The sequence below is a fragment of the Takifugu rubripes genome, chromosome 14 (genome assembly GCF_901000725.2).
Source record: "Takifugu rubripes chromosome 14, fTakRub1.2, whole genome shotgun sequence".
NCBI classification, from domain to species: domain Eukaryota; kingdom Metazoa; phylum Chordata; class Actinopteri; order Tetraodontiformes; family Tetraodontidae; genus Takifugu; species Takifugu rubripes.
The window spans coordinates 15,711,804-15,719,616 of NC_042298.1; the positions used below are offsets into that span (position 1 = coordinate 15,711,804).

At 53.2% G+C, this 7,813-nt stretch overlaps 1 long non-coding RNA gene across 1 annotated transcript; it reads left to right on the top strand.

The window, feature by feature from the left end:
• Window positions 1-613: 613 nt before the first annotated feature.
• Window positions 614-2,011, top strand: LOC105419735 (uncharacterized). The gene is made up of 3 exons (XR_966307.2): window positions 614-1,314; window positions 1,464-1,673; window positions 1,815-2,011. It is a non-coding gene; the product is annotated as an uncharacterized lncRNA (long non-coding RNA).
• Window positions 2,012-7,813: the final 5,802 nt, after the last annotated feature.

The window sequence follows — 7,813 nt, forward strand, 5'->3', positions numbered from 1 at the left end:
TAAGAGTTTGTCGTGGTTGAACTTTGGCGCGGAGCCTGGAGGCGCGAGGCCTCAGCTCCGCCCCGGTTTGTCCTCGCCGCTCGCGCTTCACCGGAGGCTGGCGCCGCTCGCGCCGCTCGCGCGGACGCGCCGCAGGTTTGTGTGTTCGTGAGTGAACACTCTGAAACTCCGATTTTCAAGGTTTTGCTAACGATTTTTATTCTGTTTTCCAAACCTGGTGGATTAAAGCAGCTCGGTGCGACGGAGTCATGTGACCAGCGAAGAGCAGAAGCAAAATGAGCGATCCACTGCACACACACGCACACACACACACACACGCACACACACACACACACACAGACACACACGCATGCACACACACACACAGACACACACATGCACACACACACACAGACGCACACAGACACGCACACACAGACACACGCACACACAGACACACACGCACACACAGACACACACGCACACACAGACGCACACAGACACGCACACGCACACACATGCACGCACACACACAGACACACGCACACACAGACACACTTCAAACTTAAATGTGTAATTTTGATTCACATGTTGATTCAGTTATATATCAATGTTAACTTTTCAAAGATGTGTGCGTGCGTGTGTGCGTGTGTGTCTGTGTGTGTGTGTGTCTGTGTGTGTGCGCGTGTGTGTAGTGGGATTCCATCACCACCCAATTCCACGTCTCATCTCTTCTTTCCCCCTGAGCTGCTCCCGCTCGTCCTTCCTAGGAAACTCGAGCCCTGGCGGTGACGGCCCGCTGGCCCCGCCCCCTTATATTAGCGACCTGTGCTCCCAGACAGGTAATGAGAGCGTAGAGGAGCGGAGGGGGCGGAGCCGGTTCACCTTTGAGCAGGTGGGCCGCGGAGCAGCCGTGCGTTATCTAATCTGTTGTCTCCTAATGAGGCCCTGAGACGGCTGTGGGGTCAGACCAAGGACCACCGAAGCTATTGTGTTGGCGGGACTAATTACACCGTGGACGTTTAGTGGGGGACAAGGACCAGCTTCAGGTGGAGGAACACGATCGGCTGCGAGCGAAAGTGTGCCGGGGCTCACGTTACCTGCGAAATCCGCCTGGAAACACGGCGGCTTTGTTCTGGAGCGGGGGGGGGGCGGGGGGTCTGGTCCAGCACATTCCTGCCCTCTCAGGACGTCTTCTCATGAGGATTAAAGCAGGGACGCTGAACGTCTCACGCGTCCAAAGTGGCGGCAGATCGTCTGACACGGCGGCGGGGATCAGGTGAACGTCTGGTTCTCCTGGTTTCAGCTTCCAGAGGAGCAGAGGTGACTTCAAAGGTGCAGGATGCCGAGTTAACGGTTTAATCTGGATTAACTCCCGCTCTACCGGGACACAATAATCCCGTATTTATTCATTTCCATGCTAATCTTTTAATATTTGTCGTTTGTCTGTGGAAAACGGCTGCTGGCGACCCGACCCGAACCAGCCAGTCGGGTCGGCGCCGAAGTTCCGTCTTCTGTCCCAGCTTTTCTCCGCAGCTGCGTAAGAGGGCGGACGCGCGCAGGTGACAACGGCCAAATCGCCGAAGTGTTCTTGAACGCAACACTGAGACCTGCGACCTTTTGGAAGATTCATCACCGAGGACGGACGGCGTCGCTCCAAAAAAGTTCCAAAGAGAAGACGTTCAGGAGCTCAGGTGCTGCTCACACACACACACACACACACACACACACACACACACACACACACACACACACACACACACACACACACACACACATTCTGGTGTTTACTACTTCAGATGTAAATGTCTTATCCTGACAATGTGTACACACAGAGTGTTGATCCCAGCTTCGGGTATTTGGGGCAAACTGTGACTGCAGGAGCATTTCAAGTCTTCGAGAGTGTGAAATTCATTAAACTGTGAAATGAACCCTTTTGTAAGTTGGTAAAACACAATAAACCCAGAAATAAGCTGCAAAAAACAGCAATTAAACTGAAAGTTGCTCTTGTCCTGAGTTCTGTGAGCTCTACTATGGTATTCTGATTATCCTTACACACACACGCACACACACACACACGCACACACACACACACACACGCACACACACACACGCACACACACACACGCACACACACACACGCACACACACACACACTAACCCATTAGCACTTATTCCAGCTCTGTTTTCCCTGAAGAACCACCAGAATCCTCCACCGCGTTGGAAAAATTAATAATAAATGGATCTAAAGTAGAAATGATCTGACATTATGCTTTGGTGAGTCCACTCTGATACCGTGGAGCTGGCGTTAATGGGCTGACCAGCGCACGGTGCGCCACAGACGCCCACGGTGGCTGTAAACCTGACGACCACCTCGGCAACAGATTTATGGCTCACATTTGTTTCTGCCGAGCGCAGCAGAACTCCGGCCATCGCGCTAAGTGCTAACAAACGGGGCTCCGCCGCGGGCTGTGGAGGCAGACTCGACCCTGCACGGATGCAGGGAAAAATCAGGTAAATGTTTAAAAACAAGCCGACGGCGGCCGTACGAGGAGAACGAAATGTGAACGTAGCACAGAGCTAATTTTTCCCTGACTGGGTAAAGCTCCATATGAGGCAGGAATGAAAAGAAATATTAAAACTACGTTCTAATATTCACATTGCTAGCAACTTCACATCTCCAAAGTATTTTGCATAAAACCTAAATGTACCGTATTTTCTGGACTATATGTCGCTCCGGAGTCACACTAGCCAAAAAATGCATAATAAAGAAGAAAAATAGATGTATAAGTCGCACTGGACTATAAGTCGCACTGGACTATAAGTCGCATTTTGGGGGAAAATTTATTTGATTATTAAATCCGAGACCAAGAACATACATTTCATCTTGAAAGGCAATTAGCATGGATTAGCAATAGGGTTATGGTATGCTAACGTAACAAATTCAGCTACATGACCCACAACGAACTGAGTGCGTGTCTGCTTTGTTAAGGTAACATATTAACAGTTATTCAGATAACTATAGCATAAAGAACATCCGAGCAAGTTTACCAAACAATCAAGTCTAGTCTTCTTCTTCTGCGTCGCTAAAGGAACTCGTTCCTCAGGTACACACGCCTAGAGCGCCCTCTTGTGGTTGTCAGTGTGAACTTGTGAAATTCTGTAATAATGTATTTATTTAAGTCGCTCCGGAGTACAAGTCGCACCCCCGTGACAAACTATGAAAAAAAGTGCGACTTATAGTCCGGAAAATACGGTACGCCTCTAGCAGCTAGCTTATCATCGTTAAAGTCTCTCCGAAACGCAACGACCCCAATCACAGGTTAGCAAAAGGTTCAGCATGGGTGGAACCAGAACATGCGGCCCAGCGTTGTGCCAGGTGATTGTTGGGTTCATCACTGGGCCCTGGGCGGGTGGGCGGGAAGCCCCGTTTGCTGGCGGATTTTTGGCAGTCCCGCTCTGTCACGGATGAGTTCATTACAGCGAGGACAGAGACGGAGAGCAGGAAGAGAGTGAGCGATTTTCTGCGTCACATGTCCCGTCTCTGGCTCCAGTGTGATTAAGATCCATGTGCGAGCGCCTCCTGCATTCATCAACGTGGGTTTAATGAAGTGATCAGAGGCTGAGATCAGACAGAAATATTACTCCATTAGCCTCTTCTGAGCTTCTGCAAAAACAGGAAACATGGACCGGGGGGGGGGTGGGGGCTGCAGGCCTCGCACTCTCCAAAAAACAAAGATTAGCAGCAAAGACTGATGATGTGTCGACCGGGTAAAATGACGAGTGTTGGAGCAGCAGGCGGCGCCGCCGCCGACGCTAATAAACTGTCAGCAATTTGTAACCGCGTCTGTTTCACACTGAGCAACTTGATGGTTGGAAGGTAGAGCAGCGAGCGGAGCGTGTCATCCGGGAGTCCCACCGGAGATGATGGGGGACGCGTCCCTTGTCCTCACTAAGTAACCTGAATAATGAGACCCCCCCCCCCCCCCCCCCCCCCCACAGCAGCAGCAGCACTACACACCCCCTGTGATGTCGTCATTAGCCGCTAAGATGGCAGCGACCTCTTCAAGATGATGCAGGTCCACCAGTCAGGCCTCCAGGTGGTCCAGGTGGTCCACCAGTCAGGCCTCCAGGTGGTCCAGGTGGTCCACCAGTCAGGCCCCTAGCTGGTCCAACTGGTCCAGGCGGTCCACCAGTCAGGCCTCCAGCCGGTCCAACTGGTCCAGGCGGTCCACCAGTCAGGCCTCCAGCCGGTCCAGGCGGTCCACCAGTCAGGCCTCCAGCCGGTCCAGGCGGTCCACCAGTCAGGCCTCCAGCCGGTCCAGGCGGTCCACCAGTCAGGCCTCCAGCAGGTCCAGGCGGTCCACCAGTCAGGCCTCTAGCAGGTCCAGGCGGTCCACCAGTCAGGCCTCCAGCAGGTCCAGGCGGTCCACCAGTCAGGCCTCCAGCCGGTCCAGGCGGTCCACCAGTCCAAACGGGCCTCCAGGTGATTTCTGGCTCCACTCAGTGACATGAACCTGATGAGCACATGAACATTCAGAACATTCCTCATGGACCTTTGGCGCCACGTTCCCGTCAACAATACCCTTTCAGACCAGAGCTTCTTCCATGTCTCCCATTAAACGTGTGTTTAACTCAGCGGGGGCCAAAGAAGATCTGGCCCAAGGTCATCAACACTTCACAAGCAGCCCTGCTTGCTTCTAAGTACCGTATCATCCAATAACTCGACCTTCGGTCAGAAACCTCCCCGCAGCCACTTCCTGCTGTGATAAAGCCATCACCTGCCCCCCGCCTGCCACCGCCACGTCGCCGGTGGAGACCAGGCGAGGGATGATGGGAGATGGTGACAGCAGGGAGGGTTTAACCCCCCCGGGGACACATCAGCCCCCAAGGGCCGAGGACGGAGGGGAGGTGGAAGAAGAGGAGGAGGAGGAAGAGGAGGAGGAGGAGGAGGAAGAGGGGAGGAGGAAGAAGAGGAGGAGGAGGAGGAGGAAGAGGAGGACAGAGGGGAGGTGGAAGAAGAGGAGGAGGAGGAAGAGGAGGAGGAGGAGGACGGAGGGGAGGTGGAAGAAGAGGAGGAGGAGGAAGAGGAGGAGGAGGAGGAGGAGGAGGAGGAAGAAGAGTATGAAGAAGAGCAGGAGGAGGAAGAGGAGGGGGGGAGGAGGAGGAAGAAGAGTATGAAGAAGAGCAGGAGGAGGAGGAGGAGGAGGAGGAGGAAGAGGAGGAGGAGGAGGACGGAGGGGAGGTGGAAGAAGAGGAGGAGGAAGAGGAGGAGGAGGAGCATGAAGAAGAGCAGGAGGAGGAGGATGAGGAGGAGGAGGAGGAAGAAGAGTATGAAGAAGAGCAGGAGGAGGAAGAGGAGGATGAGGAGGAGGACGGAGGGGAGGTGGAAGAAGAGGAAGAGGAGGAGATAAGAAGAGCAGGAGGAGGAGGAGTAGGAGCTCTGACAGCTGTCACTGATGTTTCCAGCCTCGCTGCTGTGGGGCTGAACGCCGCAGAAAGTGGGCGGAGCCTGACTGAGGCTGTGAGGCGGTGAATGGATGTAACCTTAACGGCTGATTTATGGCCCGATGGTGGATCTGGACCTGATGGTGGATCTGGACCTGATGGTGGATCTGGACCTGATGGTGGATCTGGACCTGAAGCTCTGCAGAACCTGCAGGGGAGCCTTCGGTGGTGCGTCTGCACGCCGGCGCCCAGGTGAGGCCGCTGATGTCAATCACCTGCGGATCTGCTGAAGGAACCAATCAGAGGAGAACTTTCTTGATTTGAACAGAACAGAACCAGGTGGACTTCCCGCACCTTCTGCTGGCTTTTGGTGTCTTACATCACATTTGGGAAGCGACTGTGACCACGAGGCCTGTTGTTGGTTGCCGCGGCGACCGGTGGAGGCGCCTGAGGGGGCGGAGTCTCATCCGAGCCTATTTTGGTCAGTGCGACAGCTTTAATTATCAAAATAATGGTAATTCAAAAATTGGCGTCATTAAGCGTTTCCTTAGTTTCCGCACGTTTTATTGTTCCTGAAATTCTACTTTAGTCACGTTTGGCATCTGTGGGCCGACTAAATAATCCAGAATTCGCAGCCAGTCCGTGCAAATGTACGATAATTAAAAGATGGAGAAACTTAGACGCCAGCGCGACCCGCTGACCCCGCCCACCGCGCTCCGGTTGGGCAGCGGGCCATCGCTTGGCAGCCGTTGTCGAGGGTCTGGCGTCCCCGGCAGCAGGAGGACGGACGTGGCGCCGGTCCAGCTCCACGGACGCACTAATCCACCATTCTCCCTCTGAATGGAGCATTAGCATAAACGCTTGGCAGCCGCCGCCGCCATTGTGTTCCAGGAAATCTGTGAGCCTCTCGCAGCGCATTGTTGAAATGTACCTGTTGCCAGGGCGATGAGGACGGACCCAGCCTCCTGTAGCAGGAACCTTCAAGTGAAGACCTTCTAAAGGTCCTCTGTCCCACCAGAACCTCTTCAGAAGCTCCTCTGTCCCACCAGAACCTCTTCTGAAGCTCCTCTCTCAACAGAACCTCTTCTGAAGCTCCTCTCTCTCACCAGAACCTCTTCTGAAGCTCCCCTCTCTCACCAGAACCTCTTCTGAAGCTCCTCTCTCACCAGAACCTCTTCTGAAGCTCCTCTGTCCCACCAGAACCTCTTCTGAAGCTCCTCTCTCAACAGAACCTCTTCTGAAGCTCCTCTCTCTCACCAGAACCTCTTCTAAAGTTCCCCTCTCTCACCAGAACCTCTTCTAAAGTTCCCCTCTCTCAACAGAACCTCTTCTGAAGCTCCTCTCTCTCACCAGAACCTCTTCTGAAGCTCCTCTCTCTCACCAGAACCTCTTCTGAAGCTCCTCTTTCTCACCAGAACCTCTTCTGAAGCTCCTCTCTCTCACCAGAACCTCTTCTGAAGCTCCTCTCTCACCAGAACCTCTTCTGAAGCTCCTCTCTCACCAGAACCTCTTCTGAAGCTCCTCTCTCTCACCAGAACCTCTTTTAAAGCTCCTCTCTCCCACCAGAACCTCTTTTAAAGCTCCTCTCTCACCAGAACCTCTTCTGAAGCTCCTCTGTCTCACCAGAACCTCTTCTAAAGCTCCTCTCTCTCACCAGAACCTCTTCTGAAGCTCCTCTCTCTCACCAGAACCTCTTCTGAAGCTCCTCTCTCTCACCAGAACCTCTTCTGAAGCTCCTCTCTCTCAACAGAACCTCTTCTGAAGCTCCTCTCTCTCACCAAAACCTCTTCTGAAGCTCCTCTCTCTCACCAGAACCTCTTCTAAAGCTCCTCTCTGGCACCAGAACCTCTTCTAAAGCTCCTCTCTCCCACCAGAACCTCTTTTAAAGCTCCTCTCTCACCAGAACCTCTTCTGAAGCTCCTCTGTCTCACCAGAACCTCTTCTAAAGCTCCTCTCTCTCACCAGAACCTCTTCTAAAGCTCCTCTATCTCACCAGAACCTCTTCTGAAGCTCCTCTGTCTCACCAGAACCTCTTCTAAAGCTCCTCTCTCTCACCAGAACCTCTTCTAAAGCTCCTCTATCTCACCAGAACCTCTTCTGAAGTTCCCCTCTCTCAACAGAACCTCTTCTGAAGCTCCTCTCTCCCACCAGAACCTCTTCTGAAGCTCCTCTCTCTCACCAGAACCTCTTCTGAAGCTCCTCTCTCACCAGAACCTCTTCTGAAGCTCCTCTCTCTCACCAGAACCTCTTTTAAAGCTCCTCTCTCCCACCAGAACCTCTTCTGAAGCTCCTCTGTCTCACCAGAACCTCTTCTAAAGCTCCTCTCTCTCACCAGAACCTCTTCTGAAGCTCCTCTCTCTCACCAGAACCTCTTCTAAGCTCCTCT